Raw genomic sequence first — 21,956 nt, 5'->3', positions numbered from 1 at the left:
GTGCACACACACCCATGTGAGCTCAAGGTTGTCATCGCGGCTGACGAGTGAGGATGACAGGCTACCTTTAATTCCTACGAGAACACCACCTCCTCTTTTGTCTTTTCTATCATGGCGGTATAGTGTGTAATTTAGGTTCAAGGGCAAAACTTCACAATCTTTAATGTTGTCATTCAGCCATGTCTCGGTGAGAAGAATTATGTCGGCGTCAATGTCTGTGATAAAACTGTGTAACTGATCTCGTTTCGGGACTACACTTCTAATGTTGGTGAAAGCAATGTTGATATCTACAGAAGAGGATGGACGGTTGTTTGAATGAACTTGGTTGTTTGCTCTGCGTCAGTTACCACATGCTTCGGCACTGAGATGATGCTGAGGGGGGAACGGCGCAAACGCAGGGAAGCTTTCGCACTCTAAAACGGTATCGGTTGCCGCGTCGTAAGAATACGATTTACTTCCTACGTGAAGTTTATCAACGGAGAGTTTGAAGGCACATTTTTGAGGTCGTATGAATTGTATTAATTTGGAGCGCGCGTAACGAGTAGCGGGAGCGAAATCTTCTCGGATGGCGTAATCAGTTCCCTTCAATTGGCGGCCGCAAGCAAGGATATTTTCTTTAGTCTTGAAGTGGTTTAACTTTACAATTATGGGTCTTTTTTTGTTGTTACTAAATTTGCCTAAGCGGTGGGCACGTTTATCAAGATATACCGAATTTAAGTCTGGCGCTAGTGCATCCGCAGCAGTATTCTGTAGAACACAGTCCTCAACAAAATCTCCACAAGTTCTGAGCGACCGCAGTGTGTTTCGCCCCATAATTCCTGTAGTTACGCGGGGCCTGATTTCAATTCGGAGCGCCACACTGCGCTCTTAAAACTTTCGTGGCCATTAGCGAAAATGCGACGTCCCTGTCGGTGCTTTATGTGGAACGGAAGGAACAGAAGCAGATGGTGTTGACACGAGGAGAAGGCTTACGCTTAATTTGTGCACCATGTGTTTATCTTTTTTTGCGAGTGCGTTAAATGGTCTATTGAGCTAAAAGCCGGTATATGGCGTCGGTGTCTGGGAAAGAATAAAAGCTCCTCGACCTCGCAGTATTCACCAGGGGACGGTTGCAGACAAACACTTTTCCAAGTCCTGTTGCTCTCAACCGTTACTATCCAGACCTTTACACAAACCTCTGCACTCTGTGCGACAGCAGAGAACACATACATCACACAATACGATCCTGCCGTCAGTTCCAGAAAAAATGTAACTGACAATAATAGCAATGCTGATTAAATACACTTAAGAGATACGATATTACGACTTCAGAACAATGGCAAACTATTCTACTCAGTTACACACCGCAGCCCAGCTCACAGCAGTCCGGATGGTCGAAGCCACCGCGAGGATACGAGAAATACTGGCTGACGTCTAAATTATCGGAAGAACGTTGAAAATGATTTCTTTTTAAAACACATCTCGGTCACCAATCCCCCCCCCCCCCCCCTCTCTCTCTCTCTTGACCACATGTCTTTGAAGCGTTCCATAGAGCGAAATTATTCTACAGCCCGAGGCGTTCCACAGCACGCGCTTAAGCTCGGAAGTAGTGAAAGCTGGCGGCCAACGCCAGTATACACCGCAGATGAAGTAAGGTAGCTGGAAAATGCAGCCAAGCGAGTGAACAGACAGGCAGTGAAATCATTAACGTCGTGAACCCTCCAAATCCGTTGCTGCAGGAACGAGCAGCGGCGTAATTGCAAGGGAGACGGATCGAAACCCTCGATTCGAGCAGTACATTATTGAGCAGTACATTATTGGATTCGAGCAGTACATTATTACAGATGTAAAAGGGCAGTACGGATTCGAGCAGTACATTATTGAGATGTAAAAGGGCAAAAGAAGATGAAACCATTACATTTAGTAGCGTTTAGTTCCATGTGCCACTTCATTCACCATGCAGATACTGCGTCAAATCATTCCGAAGTATGTTAGTGTCATTATCATCCATTATTTCGCGGAAAATAACACAATCATCAGCAAACAGGTAATATTCGACAAAACACAACCAGTTAGATCACTAATATATGTAAAAAAGAGAAGGGTGTCTAATACCGAGCCTTGAGGCATGCCAGAGTGCATGCACAGGGCTGAGAGACATTGCATGTTACGTACTGTGAGTGGTTAAGAAGAAATTGCTCTATCAATATAGAAGTGCTACGACCTATGTTAAGTTGGCTCAGTTTAAAGAAAATGGACTTATGAACTAATTTGTCGAAAGCTTTCGCAGAATCGAGGAAAAGGCAATCTGCGCATGAGCCGCGACCAAGAATGATATCAAGTTTATGAATGAAGCAGACTACCTGAGAGACCTAGGCCCTTTTATTAGTGGCATTTTCATAAGCTGTGACAATATGGTCCATCAAAAGTTAGAGACGGACAGGGGGTTTCTTCGTTGAGACAGTTATAACTACTAAAGCGGTTAAAAATATTTATATTGCTTACAATAACAGGTGCACTAGGTTTATTAACGCAGGCCTACTCCCAACACCGATGCGGATCTATGGAGCTCTTGGACCACGCGAAGCCCTGCAGCGACCTACATATGGACTTAGGGCTTTATTTGCACACAGCCTCGGGGACATTGTTGGGAAGTGCTATACAATGGAGTGCATATGGCTTACCAGGGGTGTACCACGCAGTTAGTTATAAACAAAAAGGTCAGCAAATGCGTACCTGTGTTATCGTCAGTTAGGCAAGGTTGTCCGATGTCGCCACTCCTTTTTAGCATGTTTTTAGAGCCTTTTTGTTTAAAAATAATCCAAAGTAATGAAGTTAGGGGATTTAGTTTGAACTCAAGTGAAGTGCGGTTGTTGACGTATGCGGACGACGTGGCAGTGTTTGTTACAGATAAAGAGAGCGTGCAAAAAGTGACAAAGATTACAAAAGATTTCTGCGCACAAACCTGTAGTGCTGTAAACTGGGAAAAATGTTCGGGTCTGTGGCACGGGGTATGGCCCACCAAACCAGAGTTTTTTGAAAACATCCAGTGGTTTCAGGTACCGAAAAGATATCTTGGCGCTCCGCTGGAGTGCTACCAAGATAGTAGCAAGCATTGGCAGGAAGAAGCAGTAAGATTGCGTGAAAAAGCAACGAGGTGGGGAGGCCGCAACCTATCGATGTTCGCTCGTGCCACTGTCTGCAACATGTTCTTCCTGGCAAAGCTATGGTACGTGATGCAAGTAATACACTGTTCGCGAGTAAATGTGCAGAAAATGCACCGTATTTTTGCTGTATTCATCTGGGGTTCCCAGTGGGAAAGAACCAGCCGTACGAATCTCTTTCGTAAAGTTCGAACGGGAGGGGTGGGCTTATCACACCTGTTTTTGCGACAACTTGTCAGCAGATTTATGTTTCTTCGCGATGCGAGTGATGCCTTTCTGCGCACATTTCTACAAAGTGTCTTGGTGGGTTCACTCCCGCAGTTTGTTGTTTCCAGTGTTGATGAACGTTACACATTGAAAGGTTACCTGAAGGAAACCGTTGAATCTTTAAGATTCCTCTGTGTAAGGTTTTCCCTTGAATACCTTTCAAGTGTTTCAAGAAAACGTCTGTCAGAAGATCTTAGAGATGTTCTTTTTCCAGTACCGCTGTACAGAACTATGTACCGCATTGGGCCAGGGCAAGATGTACTGTGTCGCGTCAAAAAGATGGCAGTCCCAGCATGTATGAAAACATTCTTTTTTAAGCTTCATTCGGGAACTCTTCTAGTCAAAACATGGATGGCTGAAAAAGGGTTGTTTGTGCCATGGACAACAGTTTGTCTTTTGTGTAAAAAACCCGAAACAATAGACCACGTTTTCCTAGACTGCTGGGATGCCGTCTTTTTTTGGGACGTTCTTCAGCGTACCCTGAAAAAAGACTTGCCTGTGACACCACATGGAATCCGTTTCATTCCCGTAGACGAACATGACAGTGTGCCGTATGACCTGATAATGCTTTTGGGCCTACACGCCATTTGGCTGAGTCGTATGGCGGTGCGCCACTCTGATGCTGACGCGAAGACCGTCAGCAAGTACTTTGCTCAGAATGTCAGTATGCTGAAGCAAGTAATTAATGTGCAGTGCCCGGAGCTTACGTGGCTACCCATTTTGGAGGAATTGTCTTCTTTCGATGTTTATAATAGTTTTCGCCAACCGAAGTTCGGTGAGCGGGTTTTAAACCGACACTGATGCGTTTTAGAATAGCATTGCAGACATTGTAGGGACTGTTTGTTCAATGTGCAATAAGGGAAAAAAAAAGACATTGTTACGTCGTCGGCGTCGGTGGTTCAGTGGTAGAATACTCGCCTGCCATGCGGGTGGCCCGGGTTCGATTCCCGGCCGACGCAGCCGACGCAGTATTTTTACCTTCTGCTTTCTTTTTTCCTTGAAAGTAGCTGTGCTAGAGCCGGCAGGAATGCACTGAAGAATGCAGATGGCGCCCCGTGTCAAATAAAAACGAGTATCTGTAGATACAATGCTCTGATTTTCCGTGTGTGCAGTACAAATGAACAACGCAGCCGATGCACATATGCACCTGGAACGAGAGCATTTGTCGCATCGGCTTAGCAGTTACGTATCGAGCACTGCCCAAGCACAATGGAAGGCTGTTGGAATGGGGGCAACTGGAGCGGAATTCTGAATCACGCAAGTTTCAAGAGCGTCCTTTACGGCAAGGCCATAGTACTGTGCCCTGCGGGACTGGCAAAGGATGTTATTATTCCGGTGTTGATTTTGTTCTAGCCGCGCACTATATTCTCTTTGGGCACCCTAAGCTCTTCTTTGCACCTCTATGTCACTGGCCGCATGAATGAAGCAGAAGCAAACTGCCCCATAGCCTAAAATTCCCGGGGTTTAACCCGACTCATTTCCACCCACTCTCCGTGCGTTCTTTTACGGTTTAGGGCAACGGACACATTTAAGCCACGTTCAGGTTAGGTCGCACGAGTTTCTTCTTTAGCAGTGTGTGTAGCCGGTCCTGGAAAGGAAAACAAAAATGGCGGGAAAAATGTTTTGTGATCTATGACATCTCTGCTTACAGGGGCCATGCAAACACAATAGGAGCGGCGTTCATTAAAAAACGTCAGCGTCGTCCCAATATCCATTCTACCAATTTTATCGTGCACTTGCAAGTATTATCGGTTTTTTAGGCCATATTAATATGGCCTTGCTTTAAATGAACTGCTTGAAACGTCCACGACCCAAAATTCCGCTCCAGTGGGACCCAAAATTCCGCTCCAGTGGGACCCATTTTTACCGCCTTGTATTCTGCTTGCAGAGAGCTACAGACGTGGTTGTTAAGTTTATTTTCGCTGCAGGAACTATGAGACCGATTTCCGCGCACGTTAAAGATCCCCAGGTGGTCAAAAATAATCCGGAGTCCTCCACTACGGCCCCCTCGTATTTTGCGTTGCGTCGGCGGGTTCAACCCTAAAATCAATCAATCAATCAACTATGAGCCATAGCGATGTATTCTGACAGATACTCGCCCATGCATCTGTCAAGAGACGGCACGCCATTTGAACTCTCTGGTGCATTGCTTCAGACCCTAGCCGCCCGACTTCCATAGGAAAAAGGAAGCGCAAAAAAGCCATTAAAGGAACTGCGTCAGCCGGGAATCGAACGCGGGCCACCCGCGTGGCAGGCGAGCATTCTACCACTGAACCACCGACGCCGGCGAGTTTCAACGGCACACGAGGCTGTATAGAAATTTAGCCAGAAGTCCGAAAGCAGGTCTCCGCAGGGCTTCGCGTGCTGCGTGCACTGTATGCATTATTACGCCCATTACACTTATTCTGTCAGGCTATGCCACTGGAAGAGGAATTATAATGTAGATATTGTCAGATATTGCCAGTGGCGACCGTCAGCCACCACTTTTTGATTAAAATGTTTGACCTGACAAGATCTTGTTTGAGAGATTGCCAGCCGCCGATTGAGGACGCCCCCACAAAACATTACCGTGAGATTGTAGTGGGGCCTATAGTTCCTTTCGATAGTATTACTTGAAAGCGAACACGCAGTTAGCATCCCGATAACTCTGTATTCTTCCCTCTAGTTGCGTCACGGCTGAAGTCGGGCAGGGCGAAATTCGAAAGTTTTTCAATATTTCTTCCGTCTTGTTTTTCGATTAAAAAGCGACTTGTGTAGCTAGAAAGGGGCTAAGCTAATTACCACAGCCCAGTTGTTTCAAATAGTACCAGGTTATATTAAATCTTCACGGCTCCTGTATGGCTCGGTTTCCTTACAATTCCGAAGGAACAAGAAATGAGGCGTTCGTGATATGTGAACGCCATTCCTGTGGGCGCAGACATATGTCGCATCCACGCCCGACCCGAAGTGATAAGACGATAGCATAATGCAGCTCACGCTGCCCCTTCAGTCTTTCCAGCTCCTGAGATGACACGAGGAGCACCAATTGATACGTGGATGCGACAGACGAGTCACGTTCCATACTCTGCATGCGGGGGAGTCGGGACAACTCTACAGTAAATCGCACTGTTCAAACAGCGCTAATGCGAGAGACTAACAGTGAGTGTTTTGCTAAGTGGAGCAATGTATTCTTCCCATTGGGGTCTTCCCGCCTTTTCGATAAAGCGCCGCCTGTGCCTGTGTTCATGGTACAGAAGAGGCAACGTCGGCTCATGTGGGCAACGCGACCTTGGTAGATATGATGTAATTTCTAAGGTGTAAGAGCAATTCGTCGAAGTTACGGGCTGCTGCTAACTAACCCAGGTCCCTCCGAAGACCACTGGGACGGTCATGCTATACGCGGGAACAAGCTAAGAACGGCAGTAGCTCATGTAGGGTGTCACTCCGCCTAAGCGACGGACCCAGATGTCAACGGGCGCACGCGTTTTGAAATGAGATTGCTATGCACGCGTGATATCGTCTAGCTTTTCTCACGTAGTTTGTCATCGCTGCAGTAGTTTATAAGCACATTAGGTCCAAAAAATCACGAAAACGACTCGTGCCATGTTCAAAAGATTCCCACTAACGCATTACTTGTACCGCGTGTAGTAACATCCGGCTACGGTGATGAGGCACAGCGGCAACTTCCGTTGCTGTTCTTAAGTTGCACCCGTGTATAGTAACTGGTTGAAGTAGCTGTGCAGCGTCTTTTTCAGTTTTTTTATATTATAGCCCCCATGAATCAACAGGCCCAGCTTTCCGCGTTAGCTACCTGGTCAAGATTTATCTCTTGGTCAATTTCCTGCAAAGGTGGACGGAGGCAACCAGTGTGACTTTTATTGCTTCGTTGCTGGCAGTGCAAAACTTATGAAGCAGGGGGCGGCAGTCACAATAGCCTACATTTAGCCCCTTGTCGACGACGACTACGATGAGGGCGATGACGGCGACCACTCCAAGGTCATTAGCGATAAAACGATGCATCACTCTAAGAAAAAAGGGTGTGGTAGTTTCTCCCTTAAGGGTGAAACAGTAATGTCTCATATATTGCTCCCAAAGAGGTAGGAAGATTCTACCTTTAAGAGGGAGGGCCGCGTTTCTCCCCCTACGATTGGAGGAAGATTTACCCCTTTCGTGAGCTAATGGAGGAGCGTTCCTCCCCTGGCAGCGTCACCCGAGCAAGGCTTGTCATGCGAGAAAGGCCTAGCGTGCTGATCGGTTTGAGGATCGAGGAAGTACAAATACGTAGGTTTACTCTAGTTGTGTGCGCTTAAAATGCGCTACAATAACCAAGAAATTACCTACCGAGCACCAAAACTGCGGTTAGCAAGCGATGTCGCCAATCGTATACGCGCGACTTGCATTCGTCTCGCTGCGCGCCCCGCCTACGCGTTCGGAGCCAACGCGCCGCCGTAAACATAGTAGAAGCCATACCGATTGCTTTCAAAATGCCGCCTTTATTTCCGAAAGGGTCGTTACCCCGCCGTTCACCGCACACGAGATCACAAGCATCCAATGCAGTCGTTTGAGAACAACCAGTTGTTGTTAGTCGCCTTACCTTGCTACAACCGATGCATCAAAACGCGGATCGTCTGCAATCGTAAACCTCAGCGCAAAGGCAATGCAGGCAACACGAAAAACGTATCCGTCGCTATCGCATCCGTCCGAGCGAGGAGATGACAATGCTCGCCCTCTAGCGTGCTCGAAGTAAAGCAATCGTAAACGTTTTAAAATGACCGATAGATGACGCAAAAAAAAAGTAGGGGTGGGGAGGAGGGGCAGCTACTAAGCATCACCATCAGTGGGCACTTACATCAAGGCGTTGCCTTGGTTTCCTTTATGGATAACGTATATTATTATAGCCAACATCACGGAGGCCGCATGTGGGCGGGCACATATTAGGAAGAAGCATAGAACAACACAGCGACATACACTTCATTAAAGACACTGCCAACGCAATACACGCAACACACAACATCGCAAGCATAATACACGTATACACCACCACATATAGTACACTTTTGACATGTCTGCATGATCACAAGCCACAACTAAACATTGAAACGGCCACAAAGTATTTATAACCCTGATCGCCGAGAATGCGTGTAGAGCAATGAGCTTGTTGCTTGTTTCGATAACCCACGGCAGTGCTTGAGCCTTAGGTGGGTTTTGTTATTTCATCAAATGCAACCCGTGCAATTGCAAACTTTTATTAATGTGTCGTTTTGTAAGAAGCAGAAAAATATCTCAAATAAGAAAAAAACGTTTCATGAACCAGTACGGTAGGTATGTTTGGGTAATGACACTCATTGCCTCGCCTTCGCTCTTTTAGCGTAGAGCGCACCGCTGGACTGGCAACCATTCAGCCAAGATGTTACCTAGTTCACTCTAATGTTACCGAATGGGGGCCTTTTGTTGTTGGTAACTGATGCGTCAATATGCTGCGGTCCGTGCTCGTTGACGAAAAAAGGGGCAGTTTGCTATCATCACTGACCTCTTTTACCTTTGGGCGTCAGTATAAAACGTCCACAAATGCAGTGGTAACGTTGAACAGGGCGCAGGCCAGTCGCCCACAGCAAGCATGCAGCGGTGCCCACAGAATGTGCTTCAAACACACGGCTGGCGAGCCGTGCGTTAGCGTGGTGGGTACATGGTAATAATAAAAAAAAAGACAGCGAGAAAACAAGCAAGCAGCACACCGCAGGGGAGGTGTTGCTCATAGTCGTCGTATGCGCCCGATAGGCGAAAGCCACAGTGCAACAAATGAACGGTTTCGTTTTCGGCGTCGGCACCGACAGCAGATTGCAGACGACAGGGGATAATATTTCCTCCCCCGTTTCGGTGTTTCATAGAGGCCGTACAGACGGCGCTACGTGTAATTAGCTAAAGGGAGAAGCTCGCTGGTACGGGGGAGAAAACCCTCGATTTCCTCCCTTTTTCTTCCCTTTTTTCTTAGAGTGATTCTGACGGAATTCTGTTGCTTGCATTCATGTACTTGTCGCGATGTCTCAGGGGGTAAGCCATTGTAAGAATACAAACGACGACGCGGGTTAGTGCCCACTGTTCTCGTTTTTTTTTTAGGCTAGGAAAAAAAAACCGCTTCGTGTTATTATCCTGATCCTGATGAGGTGTCATTATTGCGAAACTGGTCAACAAAATCAACGCCGGAATAATAACATCCTTTGCCAGTCCCGCAGGGCACAGTACTATGGCCTTGCCGTAAAGGACGCTCTCGAAACTTGCGTGATTCAGAATTCCGCTCCAGTTGCCCCCATTCCAACAGCCTTCCATTGTGCTTGGGCAGTGCTCGATACGTAACTGCTAAGCCGATGCGACAAATGCTCTCGTTCCAGTTGCACATGTGCATCGGCTGCGTTGTTCAATTGTACTGCACACACGGAAAATCGGAGCATTGTATCCACAGATACTCGTTTTTATTTGACACGGGGCGCCATCTGCGTTCTTCAGTGCATTGCTGCCGGCTCTAGCCCGGCTACTTTCAAGGAAAAAAAGAAAGCAGAAGGTAAAAATACCGTAAAAAAATAAAAGCTGCGTCGGCCGGGAATCGAACCCGGGCCACCCGCGTGGCAGGCGAGTATTCCACCACTGAACCACCGACGCCGACGGCGTAAGCATGTCCACGAGGCTGTGAGGAAATAAATCCCCAAGTCCGAATGTAGGTCACTTAAGGGCTTCGCGTGTTTTAGAGCTCTATAGATCCGGATTACAATCTTGGCGACAGGCTATGCATGTTAAACCGGTGCTGGGAGTAGGCCTGCGTTAATAAACCTAGTGCACCTGTTATTGTAAGCAATATAAACATTTTTAACCGCTTGAGTAGTTATAACTGTGTAAACGAAGAAACCCTTCTGTCCGTCTCTAAACTTTGATGGACCAGGTTTTAACAGCGTATGAAAATGCCACTAATTAAAGGTCCTAGGTCTCTCAGGTAGTCTGCTTCATTCATAAACTTAATATCATTCTTGGTCGCGGCTCATGCGCAAATCGCCTTTTCCTCGATTCCGCGAAAGCTTTCGACAAATTAATTCATAAGTCCTTTTTCTTTAAGCTTTGTCAACTTAACATAGGTCGTAGCACTTTTCTATTGATAGAGCAATTTCTTCTTAAACGCTCGCAGTACGTAACATCCAATGTCTCTCAGCCCTGTGCACGCACTCTGGCATGCCTCAAGGCTCGGTATTAGACCCCCTTCTCTTTTTTACTTATACTAGGGATCTACCTGGTTGTGTTTCGTCTATTATTACATGTTTTCTGATGATTGTGTTATTTTCAGCGAAATAATGGATGATAACGACACTACCATACTTCAGAATGATTTGACGCAGTATCCCAAGTAGCACCAAAACATTAGAAGAACGTAATTTTTTTGTTTGGTGTTAACATTAGAGCAATGTTCTTAATGTCATTTTTTTGAAATGTTTAACTAATGTTATCAAAAACGTTACAATAATGTTTTGTCAAACATTATTTAAACGTCCAGAAAACATTTTTACAACGTATTATTAATGTTAGTGTTACATTTCCCTAACGTTGAAGCGAACAAGCTAATAACGTTCAAAAAACGTTTAAAAAACTATGTAAAACGTTACATCACATTTCGCCAAACGTCATGCGAACAGTAAGAAAGCATTTCTACAACACATAAATACTTTTGGAGTTACGTTCACCTAACGTTGCAGAAACATGCTAGAAAAACATTTTAAGAACAAATGAAAACGTTACAGTAACGTTTCGTCAAACGTTATTGGAACTGTGAGGAAGCATTTCGACAACATATTAATTATATTGGATTTACATTTACCTAACGTTGCAGAAAACACGCTTTAAACGATCTTTTAACGTTGCAATACCTTTTCAGAATGTGGACCAGGAACGTTACAGTGACGTTTTGCCAAACGTGTGGAATGTATATTGTGGAGCATTGTTTCTGTTATCCCCGTATGCCGGTTACGATGTATTTTAAAGCATTTTCAAAATAACAAGAAGAAGTGAAATTTCAAATAAAATTTTATTTCATTTTTGCATGGTTACATATATTTTTTTTATTTACACTGCGTTGCTGCTGCTGTGCAGAAGAGGCTCCATACAGGGGCTGGCTGCGTCTTTGTGGAAAAAGCAAACAATTCCTACTTCAGTACGCTGTGGCAGTAGGCTGTTTTTGTGCGAAAAAGTAGTTGCCGCCTAAGGATTTGTTTAGTTAACGATAACGCACACACGCACATGCACACACGCACTAAATGGAGAGTAAACGAACAAGCAGCAACGCAGCAACTCGTGCTAATCATATGACCAGAAGAAAGCAAGCGCACAAAATTTTGGGTCACCTGACTCCCAACTTGAATCTTCCGAGTCAGTACCCTATAGACGTTAGTGACTATTCGTCAAAGTTGCTCGCTAGTGGAGTGTTATGTCTTCTGCATGGTTCATGTTTTTTTATAAGGCAGAGATTAGGATGAAAATCATTTAAATATAAATGCACTAATAAATTTTGAGAATATTAGTTAATTGCTTACCTTGTGGGTTCCTGTAAGCCCAATCTTTGCAAAGCGGAGCCAGTCACCAAAGATGTGGCCCGCTATCGACTGTGGCCTGCGTCACACCCGCAGCAGCTGGAAGCATAGGGCGCAACTAGTTATGGGCTGCATAGCAGTTTATAAATTGAACTACTTAAACAAATCAAAATACGCTATCAGAAATTTTATACACTCACCAAATACTACTCGGGAACGGATACTAAGCCTCTCGGACCTTTTTCTTCTTTTCTTCCTGTATCTCAATCGAAACAACCCATCTGAAAATTCGCTTGGTTGTAGAAGCGACGTTTGCTCCTCCAGTCCGGCAGATCTTTCACCTAAAAAAGAACACGAAGTGCTACAAAGGTATTACAGATGGGTCACACAAAAGGACACACCCACTGAACACGAATGTGTATATAATGGTCCAAGCTTACTTACATAATAAAGGGAACCAAAGTGGGAACTCATAAACGAACAACTTCGATCCTAGCCTTTCTCAGCACTGAAAAGAGTTGTGTGACATGTTTTAATACATGCTTGGAACAGGCTGACAAAGGGGGAAGAATTTAAGCATTTTACAACAACCCGGGCATTCTTCTTTTTTTTTGCACGAATGCAGGAAGGTTCAGTTTTTCAGCCAAAGCCATGCACATCATTGCAGACACTAAATTTGTTAGCGTTCACTTTAACCATGGTTTTTGTTTTTTCACGCTCGGCGTTGTTACCTCGTCATATGAAACGCACCCTGTTATTCATCACTGCTGGGCATTTACAGGATTTTTCAAAAGTTGGGAAGTGCGCCTGGAACCACGGAAGTAAAGGCCTTTGATTCAAGCTGTTCGAAACCGCACCACCGATGGACAGTACTAGAACTAGCCTTTTTGCTCGAAGCATGTCGGTTTTATTTAGGCGAACGGCGGCTGTGCATGATCAATGCGGCCCCAATGAAAGAAAGTGTGTTGGTGCGGGCTTGTTGGTACATAACTGAATATGGAAAAACAGCGCTAAAACGGGACAAAGAACGTGACAAGACTGGCCGCTGACTAACAACAACGAGTTTTATTTCGCCGTGGCGGAATATATACCCTCGGAAAACACGAACAGAAGAGAAAGGGAGACAAACAATCAACTGATATACAAGTGGCATGTGCGAAATATATTCCGCCACGGCGAAATAAAACTCGTTGTTGTTAGTCAGCGCCGAGTCTTGTCACGTTCTTTGTCCCGTTTTAGCGCTGTTTTTCAGTACCCAATGAAAGCGTGTTGGTTCCAAACTTCTGATAAAGTACGCGCAGTAGGCAAAATTCTGTATCCAGAGTGACCTCTTTTGGGCGAAAAGGCTCCCTTTAGAGGGAGTGGGTGATCGCTAGCATGACCAAGTACCTCCCACACCTCTTACCCCCAATTGCCCCCTTCGGATCTTAATCGGCTTAGTTCAAAGTGGCACCGCTGCTCTGATCATTCCAGCTCCTGTTGTGCTGTGCGTTATCGATTTAATTCGCTTTTCCATTTTGATTCGCGAACCCGCTAGCCATTTACACAATTGAGCAATATTTACTTACCAATTTCTATGGTTTCGGGATTGGCACTAATCGTCGATGAACTCCGCGGCTTTCCCGGTTTGAGGGTATCTTGAAAACCATAGCCTGCAATGAAAGTGACTTCGACTCTTTACCAGCCGCTATTTACCAGCCTTTAGGGGTGCATTTCTCACAACTCAAGAACGCGCTATGCTGCTTAATGCATTTCAAAAATGTAAGCCGCAAACGAACGCATGCACTCGAACAGCGCACTTTTTCTCACCCTCTGTGACACCTTCAGCCCTCAAAGTGATCCTTTCTAGCAAAGTTGGCGATATAGTCACTTAGGTTGTCTGGTTGCTTATCGCCAGCGAAGAGAGATACGACAAAAGGCTCAGGTTTGCAGCTTTTAACAGTAGCCCAGAAGTTTGACGAACTTTTCTCGATAGGTACACTATCATACCGTCTACGTTAACCAGCAGAAAAATAGGCTACCAAGTGGGGCATTCTGACCTGTTCATTTGCATTAGTATCGACTATATTCCGAAGCAGCTCGCACCCCCCCCCCCCCTTTTTTTTCACGTTAAAAAACCCCAGCGTTCCCAACCTGATTATCGCATCGCCAGGAAATTAGGGGCAAACGTAATGCTTTTTTTTTCAAAATTTCGCACAGCGAACTAACGTGACACGCACATTATTTTGTTTCGCGTGCCCAAGCCGCTACCTCATTTGCCAGACTGAAGTGAAAATCATTCGAGTATGGGCGAGGTTAGTTTTCCGAATTCACTTTGCACAAGGCGCGCAAAAATCGTTTCCATGCAACGAAAAAAAATCGTTTCCATGCAACGAACCCGCCACATCAATTCTTCCATCAGTACTGCCTAGTATATTTCACCATTCACACTTCCCCGTTCACACTTGCGACGATGCGACGCGATTTCGGAAGCTTTTTGCCGCCCGGCGACCAGTTTTGTCGTTTGGTCTCGGCCAATTTGTCGCCGCGACAGAAATCGCATTGCTTCGTCGCAAGTGTGCATGGGCCTATAAGCAAGAAAATACTCACGAGCTGCTCCTGCACACCTTCCGCAATTCTTGTTTTTCTTTATGTCTGTCCAAACGCCGCCTCTAGCACTTCGGTTTGAATATCCAGCGATTAAACGGGTCTCGGCTGAACAGACCACGGCGAAAGATATAACACCATCGAACAGACTACGACTGAACAAGCATGCGCTTGCGCGTCTACAACTGCAGTGTGCCAGGTAAACGATCCGGTGCAACGACTGGAGCTGGGTGCGCACGCGGTCCTCTCGGCAGTGGCGAGAAAAGACCCCTTGAGCCCTTGCCCTTTTTTCTTTCCCTCTCATATGGGGCGAGAAGGCAGTGGATCTCCAAGCAACTTTCCGCAGCCGCTGTCTGCGGCTGAAACCAGTCTGAATGAACAAAAAGCCGTGGGGGCCCGGATGCTACGTACAAAGAAACTTCGCACAATGCGACGGTACATTTCTCCACCCGCCCTTGGGGACAGCGCCGCGGGGTTCGCCTTTTACATCCCAAGGTTAAGACAGCCTTACCTGCTCGTCTCAATGAACAGAATGAGGAGGACTCGCGAACAAGATTGACTTTGAACGAGACTGATCGTGATGCCCGGATCAAGGAACGCTTCATAATCAAACATGAAATACGAGTGGCTACACGTCCAGTTTTATAGAAAATTTGTAAAAAACACCAGTGACAATTTTTTTTGTAAAAAAAAAAACCTAAACGTTTTCATTCACTAGTCCGAAATATGATGCTTCGATGAAAAAACAATTGTGGGCAACTTAACCAGTGCGGCTGGTGCATACCGAATAACTACTGCTGTGTGGTCACATAACTACAAAAAAAAAGGTTTTTTTTCTTCTTACATGTATGCTTTAAACAAGCGAGCCACCCCTGCAGCCTCGAGCACTATTAGCGAACACAATTGCGTAATTTCTCGCCTGATCGCCATTAAAGCATGCCTTCGCCAGGAACGCCTTCGCACATGGAGTCCCTCCCCCCCCCCCCCCCCCCCCCCTCCTTCGTTAAACGGCTCCGAAAATTACCTAGCCTCACGACTAGAAATAATAGGATATCTTTTCACTGTAAATCACGGGATACTATTACGTAACACGGCTAGAAACTGCTCTTTATAATGTTTTCTAAAATGTTTTCTGAGTGAATCTAGAGCAATCTCTCCCTTGCCCAAAGAACCACAACTTAATAAGAAATAAGCCACAACGAGTAAAATCAATCTGTTTTATAATAGTTCTTGCTTGAAGTGTGTTAAAGAAAAACATAACAATGGACACAAATGGTAAGATAAAATTTTTGAAACGTGGCATTAATAAAAAAATTCAGTAAGTGCAGTAAATAGTCATTCACGACATATGATTTACCAAAATCAAAATAAAACAATACGTTCAAAGCAAATAAGGCATACAAGAACCAGAAAGAAGTAGGTGGCTGGTACCAACAAATATATTTTACATGACCTGCTCGAGACAGCGCACCGCTGGCGTTGTCTTATTACCGCTGTTTCCACAAAACTGCACGCGCGCTGCTAGCGTACTCAAACGCTTAGTCGTCATTTTCTACCGTCGTTGTCTTCTTCCATCAGGGTACGTTAGGAGCCCACTACGAGCAACCATATCTGTTTTTCAAAACGTTTTCGCATTGAAGTGCCTTTGAACCGAGAAGTCCGTGCAACGGAAAGCCCGTGCGCCGAAACATGCTTCACCAAAATGTCCCAGACCCCGTCATATCAGTAACAGGGAGACACTGTGATCGGATTATTCATTTTAAATTAGCTCGATTGCATAGGCGCCAACAAAGTGGGCGCTCAAAGGAGGGCTTCGTGGATTTGGGCCCCACACGAGGATGGGAAAAATATGGGTACGCAGCTTTTCAACAACAAACGCAACTCAAGGTGTTAAACGAAGTTCGCGTTATTCGAGGCTAAATATTGCCCTTCGGCTGATTATAAGGAACGAATACTTCCTAATCGTCTTGCCCTTAGCCTGTGTGAAGAATTCTGACTTTGAGTTAGCACAATAGCTGCAAGGCACAAAATGGGGAAAAAGGAGTTATTTCAATTACATTTGAACCAGGATGTTACGAACTTCCATTGTGACGAATTCCTGGATTTAACAACGTTTTTCAAATCCCCATTGCCAGAGAGAGAGAGAGAAACAACTTTTATTGAATCGAGCTACTACGACGTCTTCTTAGACGCCGTCGATGGAAGTGGTTCCCTCTTCACGGGACCCATATGCTTCTCTAGCCGCCTGGCCCCTGGAGATCAGAACGAGCTGGTCTTCCAGGGCGGGGCTCGTTAACAAGGTCTCCCATCGCTCGGTAAGGGTGGATGATGAATGGGGTGGGGTAGTGGGAAAGGTGAGAGGTGGGGGGACTGGCTTGTAGAAATCGCATACTCCAATGACGTGTTGGAGCGTGCCTAACTGAATCTTGCAAAAATTGCATTCCTTGTCGTACCTTTCCGGGTACATCTTGTTTTGAAGGTAAGGGTGCGGGAAGGATCCTGCTTGCATCTGTCTGTAAATCGCTTGCTGTTCTCTGCTAAGCGATTTGTGAGGATCGGGGTAACGTCGCCTCTCCGTCCTGTAGTGGTTCGTAATGTCCTTATAACTAATTATGGACTGTGGCTCACCTTCCTCTACCCGGTGTTCCATCTCTCGGGCGAACTGGTGGGCAAGTTCGTTGCCCTCCAGCCCAGAGTGAGCCGGCGTCCATATCAATTCAACTTTCCTTTCAGATATGTCGCATTTCCTGTTTAGAATACCTAGTGCCGCAAGAGACACCCACCCTTTTCTGTAGCTGTTATACGCCTTTTGGGAGTCGGTGACAATTCTTATTACGTTGGGCTGCGCGAGCGCCAGCGCTATTGCGGCCTCTTCTGCCACCTCCGGAAAAGACGTCTTGATGGAGGCGCAGGTTACGAGCACATTCCGCGTCGTAACTGTCAGCGTGGCTTTCGAGGAAAACTTGGGTAACGCAGCGTCTGTGAAGAGAGTGACCCCCTCTTGCTCTTCTTCTATTTGACCCAGAGTCTCCGTCAAGGCCGCTATTCGAGATATTCTGCGGCCGTCGTTACGACCCGGCCTCATGTTTCGAGGCAGAGGCTTACTATTGATTTTATGCACCCATAACCTGGGTAACGGCCCATTTTTCTTCCGGTCTGCCTCTTGCCAGCCCAACTTGGCTAGAACACGACGTCCCGCCGACGTTTGAGAGAGCCTAACTCTTTGATTAGACAAATGAGCTTCTATCAACTCTTCAACGACGTTGTGTTTCGCCATGCCGAGAAGCTTGTCGGTCGACGAATGCTTCGGCAGGCCTAGCGCCATCTTGGTTGCCTTGCGTATAATGACGTTCAACTGGTCCTTGTCTTTTTTGAGTAGATTGAGGTACGGCGCAGCGTAAACGATGCGCGACGTCACGAAGGCCTGGACAAGCGTCAATGCATCGTCCTCCTTCAATCCTCGTCTTCTGTTTGTGACTCTTTTGATCATATTCGAAATTTGTTCCGTAGAAACCTTGATTTTGGCGATCGACGCCCCCGCCTTGCCGTTGTTCTGGAAGATGACACCCAGGATACGTGCTTGCGTGCTTGGCGTTATGTTCGTCCCGTCGATGGTGATGCGGACGTTCTCTTGTTCCCCTTTCTTTCTTCTTGGCTTGATGACGAGCAACTCCGACTTCTGTGGCGAGCAACTGAGGCCACACGATTTAGCGAACTCGTGCACGGTCTCTGCCGCTCTCTGTAGGGTCTCCTCCATCCAACTCTCCGACCCTGCCCTCGACGTCCACACAGTGATATCATCGGCGTATAGAGCGTGATCTATTCCCTCTATGCCTTGAAGCAGGGCCGGTAGCGGGAGGAGTGCCAGGTTGAAGATAAGCGGCGAAAGAACCGACCCTTGGGGGGTGCCTCTGTCTCCCAGGGCTATCGGTTTGGATGTCTCTTCTCCGATTTTGATTGTTGCTGTTCTATCACTTAAGAAGTCCTGTACATACTTGAATGTTCGCTTACCGCATCCAGTTTGACGCAGGTTACGGAGAATGCTTTCGTGTGTGACGTTGTCGAAGGCACCCTTGAGATCGAGTGCCAGGATAGCTCTTGGCGTAGGGGTCTTCGCTTTCTTGATTACCAGCTCATGTAGTTGCACCAAGATGTCTTGCGTGCTTAGGTGCCCCCGGAACCCGTACATGGTCGGTGGCATCTGATCGGTGACGTCCAAATATCTCTGTAGTCTCTTGTAAACCATACGCTCGACCACCTTCCCCACACATGACGTGAGGGAGATGGGGCGCAGGTTGTCTACGTGGGGTGGTTTTCCTGGCTTGGAAATGAAACGCACCTCCGCTTCTTTCCATTCTTTGGGTAACGAACCCTTCTCCCAGGCCGCGTTGGCGAGGTTGAGTAGTTCCGCTCGGCTTTGGTCACTCATATTTTTAAGCATCTTGTATGTGACGGCGTCAATGCCCGGTGCGCTGCCTTGATTACTTTCGTCGATGGCCGCAACCAGCTCTAGTTCGGTGAAGACTTCGTCTAGCTCGACGTTGCTATCCCCTTCGTACTCGAGAGTCGGGTTACCGCTCTTCTCAGTCTTGAGGTACTTACTTGTGAGTTCACGAATTAGCTTCTCCCCGTCCCCGTCGTAACTGTTGATCGTTCTTGTGATGTCTCGAGCGCTTGCACTCTTGCTTTTCAACGGATCTATGAGGTGGCGCAACAGCTTCCAGGCCTTCTTCGTAGACAGTGTGCCTTGTAGGTTGTCACACATCTTCATCCAATTTTCCCTGCATAGCTGCTCCGCATACTCGGCCGCCTGCTTGTTAAGCGCATGTATACGTCTGCGAAGCTTCTTGTTATGTCTTTGCCTCTTCCACCTTCGAGTAAGACCATGCCTGGCCGCCCACATGTGGCTGAGCCTGCTGTCTACGAAGGGAACTTGCGTAGTTGTAGTAATCGTCTGCGTAAATTTCTTGACAAACTCGCGTTGCTTCTTGGCCCACGCCCCATACGTCTTGCTGTCTTGGTCCTCGTCTTCGCCTTCACTGTCTGCGTGTCTACGTAACCGGTCCCAGTCTGTAATGTTGGATTGACTCAATTTCGCCTTGATGGTGGTCCCCCCGAGGGTGACACAAATGATATCGTGATCTGAGCCAAGATTCTCCCCCGTGTTACGCCAAGTAACGTCGAGGTTTCCCCGAACTAACGTCAGATCAGGAGTGCTGTCTCTGACCGTGCTAGTGCCTGTCCTGGTCGGCACGCCCGGCTCATTAACCATCTCCATGCCGTGATTCTCTATGGCTTTTACCAATTGATTTCCTCTTTTGGACGAATATTTGTAACCCCACATCGTGTGGGCCGCGTTGAAATCTCCTAGCATTAAAATCGGTCTTGTTCTTGCTTCGTTGATGCAGTCCAATAGGGTGCCTTCAAAGTCAATGATCCTGCTGGACGGTCGACAATACGCATTCAGGACAAAAATGTTCTTGTCATCCCCCACTCTTCTGGTGTGAATTTCGACGAGGGTATGCTCGCAGCCTCGCTGAGCGGTCACGTGCTGTGTGGCCGCCACGTTGCTGCGGACCAAGATCGCAGTACCCTTTTCGCCAGGGTCCGTATACGTAATGTATCCCGCGAGCTTGGCGCGGCCGTTGGTCTCTTGTAACGCTATGATATCCGGTTTCTGGTCCAATTTAGCAACGTAAAGTTGTAACTCCCCTATCTTGTTTCTAATACTCCTACAGTTCCATTGAAGTACCGTCGCAGTCTCTTTCCGGTTCCCTTTATTCTTCATTTTCTACTTTTTTGGCGGTAGAACTGCGCGCGGAACCAACTTCTCGCGGCCTGACCTGTAGAGCAACTCGTGATGACTTCACCTTGGCAACCTTGTGATGCTTAATTTTCGCATCCAGAGTCATGACTCTAACGGAGAGTTGGCTACATTTGGCCTCCACATTATACATTCTTGCTGTTAGACTGTCCACTTGCTCAGACAATTGAGAAACCTGGTTTGAGATTTGCATAAGCATGCTCATGACCGTCTCCATTGTCGGAGGAACGGCGGCCTCAGCCTTCTCTTCCTCCATGGCAACAACTGCCGTTTGTATATTTAGAGCTTGCGTCACTGGCTGTGTCAAAGCCGGTGGCGGGATCAGCGCTGGTGGCATGATGGGGTTCGGTGCGACCGGAGTAGCACAGGTGGTGTCTCTCTTGGCTACTTTTCTTTTAGCTTCACTGACGTCATTACCGTTGTTCTTAGTTTTACTGAGCGCCTCGATACGCTCCATCATTGCCGCTATCTGATTGTTTTGGTTCTTGATTTGATTGTTCTGCCTATCTATCATTTGCTTGAGTTCCAAACAGTGTCTGCACTCTTTGTCTTTGGAAGAGGAGGAGGAGGAGGTGGGAAGGGAAGGGAAATTGGTATTGTTTAGAGCGACGGGAGACCCCGCTGCCCAGCCCACCTGTTTCTCGGCACCGTTGCCCTGCCGGGTCCTCGACTTGGACCTCGGACGAGATTCACGCCTTCGAGCACCAGCTGCCGATGGTGACCTGGTAGCGCTCTTGCTTCTCCCTCTCCTTGTCTGGGAGCGGCTGCGACGCCCGTCCGGCGCCTGCCACGCTGTCTGCTGCCACGTTGGTCCCCTCGGTTGCTGCTGCGGCTGCTGCTGCTGCTGCTGCTGCACCTCTACTCGTTGCTGACGTTCCCAACGCCGTTTGCGAACGACGTATGGCGTCTTGAACCTTGCTTTGCACTCCTTGTCCGCGGTGAGGTGGTTGCCCCCGCAGAGGCTACACTTGGGGTTACTGCAGACATGCTTCTGTTCTGGATTCTTCATGCCGCAACCACGGCATATCCTGTCTTCGGGGTTAGGGCAAACGTCCATCCTATGACCGAGGTGACCACACCGGTAGCACATGTCGATCTGCTTGCGATACAGTGAACACTCGATCAGCAGGTTGCCGTATCTGATGTAGTTCGGGACCTTGTCGCCGTCGAATGCGATGACCACCGTCGTGGTCTTGCCGATACGGTTAGCTTGCATGGCAGTGGGATTGTACTCTTGAACGATGTAATCGTTGATTTCTTGAATAGTGTCCGTCAACGGAACACCCCTGATTACGCCCTTAACGGTGCCGTGGGGAGCCGTCTCGTAGGCGCTCACTTCGTGTGCCATGCCGTTGATCGTGAGGCTTCTGACTGCCGAGTAGCGGTCCGCGTTCTCTCGTTTAGGCGTACTAACAACGACTATGTTTTGCTGTTTGTTCGGGCAAATGACGTCTTGCGTCCCCTTCTCGCCACTCACGTTCGCAGCTGCGACGATGGCTCGGCTGATTTCAAATCTAGAAACTTCTCCAACGTTCAGGCCTCCCCTGGGACGCATGACGATCTTGATATCTTGCCGCGGCAACACAGGCA

The 21,956-nt window shown here is 47.2% G+C and overlaps 1 long non-coding RNA gene and 3 other non-coding genes across 5 annotated transcripts; 1 reads left to right on the top strand and 3 right to left on the bottom strand.

Moving 5' to 3' along the window:
- The first annotated feature begins 4,298 nt into the window (after window positions 1-4,298).
- Trnag-gcc (transfer RNA glycine (anticodon GCC)) lies at window positions 4,299-4,369 on the top strand. Its single transcript has one exon. It is a non-coding gene; the product is annotated as a tRNA-Gly (tRNA).
- A 1,254-nt stretch (window positions 4,370-5,623) lies between these two features.
- Trnag-gcc (transfer RNA glycine (anticodon GCC)) lies at window positions 5,624-5,694 on the bottom strand. Its single transcript has one exon. It is a non-coding gene; the product is annotated as a tRNA-Gly (tRNA).
- A 4,281-nt stretch (window positions 5,695-9,975) lies between these two features.
- Window positions 9,976-10,046, bottom strand: Trnag-gcc (transfer RNA glycine (anticodon GCC)). Its single transcript has one exon. It is a non-coding gene; the product is annotated as a tRNA-Gly (tRNA).
- A 1,425-nt stretch (window positions 10,047-11,471) lies between these two features.
- On the bottom strand, window positions 11,472-14,931 carry LOC144167800 (uncharacterized). 2 transcript variants are annotated; one of them, XR_013322125.1, is made up of 6 exons: window positions 14,546-14,931; window positions 13,525-13,608; window positions 12,401-12,464; window positions 12,157-12,297; window positions 11,960-12,055; window positions 11,472-11,548 (listed from the first exon to the last, which is right to left on the bottom strand). It is a non-coding gene; the product is annotated as an uncharacterized LOC144167800 (long non-coding RNA). The 2 variants fall into 2 exon arrangements; XR_013322123.1 differs by having other exon boundaries at window positions 12,157-12,464.
- Between the last annotated feature and the right edge of the window lie 7,025 nt (window positions 14,932-21,956).

Source organism: Haemaphysalis longicornis, unplaced genomic scaffold, assembly GCF_048455015.1.
Source record: "Haemaphysalis longicornis isolate Haplotype H1 unplaced genomic scaffold, Haemaphysalis longicornis Haplotype H1 scaffold_1, whole genome shotgun sequence".
Lineage (NCBI taxonomy): Eukaryota > Metazoa > Arthropoda > Arachnida > Ixodida > Ixodidae > Haemaphysalis > Haemaphysalis longicornis.
The sequence above is the reverse complement of the archived record's forward strand: the minus strand, read 5'-3'. Positions and strand labels throughout refer to the sequence as shown.